This window comes from Limulus polyphemus, unplaced genomic scaffold (genome assembly GCF_000517525.1).
Source record: "Limulus polyphemus unplaced genomic scaffold, Limulus_polyphemus-2.1.2 Scaffold1377, whole genome shotgun sequence".
NCBI classification, from domain to species: domain Eukaryota; kingdom Metazoa; phylum Arthropoda; class Merostomata; order Xiphosura; family Limulidae; genus Limulus; species Limulus polyphemus.
In genome coordinates this window covers 42,187-44,742 of record NW_013666987.1, presented here as the reverse complement: position 1 = coordinate 44,742, position 2,556 = coordinate 42,187, and positions in this window count along the sequence as shown.

Genomic DNA, 2,556 nt, shown 5'->3' with positions numbered 1-2,556 from the left:
CATTCATGAAAAAACAAGATAGTTCTAGAAAATAGAGGGCGCCACACCAGTCACGTGACCTCGATCACGCAACAAGTGATTATAAGGAAACCACCTACAAGTAACCTGGTGTTTTAAGAGTTCATGAATGTTAAACAAACTGTTGGTTGTTTGATATAAATGTAACATAAATAAACACACAAACATATATATGGTGTATTTTGTAAAAAAAAACTGTACCTTAGGATCTAGGGCTAGCCTATCCAATCTCACAACCAGACATTGAACAGCATGCACTGGAGTCCAGCCATTTTAAGCAGGTACTTGCGTGAAACACTTCAAGAAATGGCTCAAGTCTACCTTTTGTGTGTTTCTGAATGTTGATGGAGTTACCTGTTTTATTTCTCTCACAAAGGCCCATGCATGTGACCAGACATTTTCCTTTCAAACCTCGCAATCACCACTTGACTAAGAGGTTCTTGACATCATCAGGATAGCATGATAGAAGTTCTCAGGTGTCCCAATGGTCTAACAAACAGTAGGTTTCAAAATCAAGGAGCAAAGCAACAAGGTGCTCTAGGCAACTCATCCGTCATCTCTAAACTCCTCTCCAGATCATATTCACATTGACAGTATACTTCCAAACTTGAAGAGACTCACCAATTCCCCATGATCCACTTGGCAAGTACCATAGTATCACTTCACCCTTGTATGATTCTGGCCAGAGTTACTCTAGCTGGCATGGACTGTTAGTACTGGACAGACCTCTCCAAGTGATTTCAGATTTTCCAGACACCAAACTGCTACACTGTACTCAGTCCGTGTTTCCTTTGCACCAAGGTTGACTCTCACATCAAGAACTCATTGGGTGCTTTAGATGTTGGCAGCTCTCCCATCTGAGTCAGGTTACAATGAGATTGCAGTCATAAACCTTTGGAACAATGACAAAAATCCAACATCCAAGAAAAAACTCTCCTAGAACCAACAACTCTCAGACTACCATCTCCCTCCAGTGATTGACTCTCTCTCTAGGTCATAATTCCTTCTAGTTCTTGAAAATGCCATTTCTCAAATTTAGCATTATTTTTAAATTTAATATCCTAATAGTTCAAGTAAATGGCAGTTAATTATCTGTAAATACTTATTCTCCACATTAAGTTCAAGAGAAGCTACAGGACATAACTTATATAGTGCTTGTAATTATGAAGTAATAGTAGAAGCATAGCTATATTAAACACAGACATTCAAAGCAGGAGTAATTGGTAAATATTATAGAGGAAAGGTTCAAGTGGGATTATTCAATTTTGGAAATGATAATCTTAAAATTGATAAAAGAGACAGAATAGCACAACAGATTTGTGAAATTATGTTTTACTCTGAAGAAATTGAAGTAAGATAATATTGAAAGAAGACAGAAAGGAGTAAGACCTACAGGTAAATGTGAATAACAGTAGCTATTAGAAATGTTAATTAAAAAGAAAGAAAAAATTATTGTGGATTATTATAAGATAGCTTGAACCTTAGTATCTTCAGGTTTCCTGATTTCCTTCTGAGTAGGATCAATACAAACAGGAGATCCATTGTCTACAACACCACAGAGTGTAGGTCTGTACATAAAGCTGTAGGAAACATGATAAGCCTTCATATATCACATGAGTTTAGGAGGGGAATTAAAGATTTCCTGAAAATAAAGGATGGGTATATTCACTCTTCTCAAATAGTTGTGCAAGGATAACCTTGAATAACCAAATGTTTTCTTGCTGTCCGTATGCTATGTTGATATTTACAAAGGTAAAGTAGAAGTACTCCATATGACACCTTACACATGTGATATTTAGGAGTACTGATATCCACCAAGCAGCCAAAAACATATGTAATACAGGAAGTTTAGTAAATTTTATGTGTGAACAAATAAAATAAATATTTATTCCAATTAATGTGTCTTGTTCAATAACAAGCTAGCCAGCTTCTTATCCTCTGTTGAGATTTCTCACTGGTTGCTAGAGTAAAATAAGCATTCAAACTATATCTTGACATGAGAGTGACAGAAAGAATAAAGTTGAACAACATGAAAAAGGGGATTTGAGTGCAGTATCCCATAATCCTAAAATCAACTGCATCAGTAAAAGACTATTTCAAATGTAATGTTCAAGGAAGAGAGCCAAAAACACATCCCTGTGTCATCCCTTGAGATGGGCTTGCCCCATCACAGTTAGTAGAGCTTATATGGAGTATAACTGCTGCTGTATGTAAACTATACCTAAGGGAAGTGATGAGTACTTATTTATGATCTTTGAATATCCAGCTTACAAGGATTTATTAACTATTTTCAGAACACACATGCACAAAAATTTAGAAAAATCACATGAACGTATTTTATTTTGGACATATTCTAAGTTAATTATGGAAAGGTGAAATTAATATTTATTACATCTGGGACACACATATATATAGACATGTTAAACATTTTTGGTTTTACAATATAATTTCAAGGAAAAATATTGTTGTGTCAGCGAGATCACGTGACTATTGTCACGCCACCTGCTTTCTAGAACTATCCCGTACCTTGGTGAATGC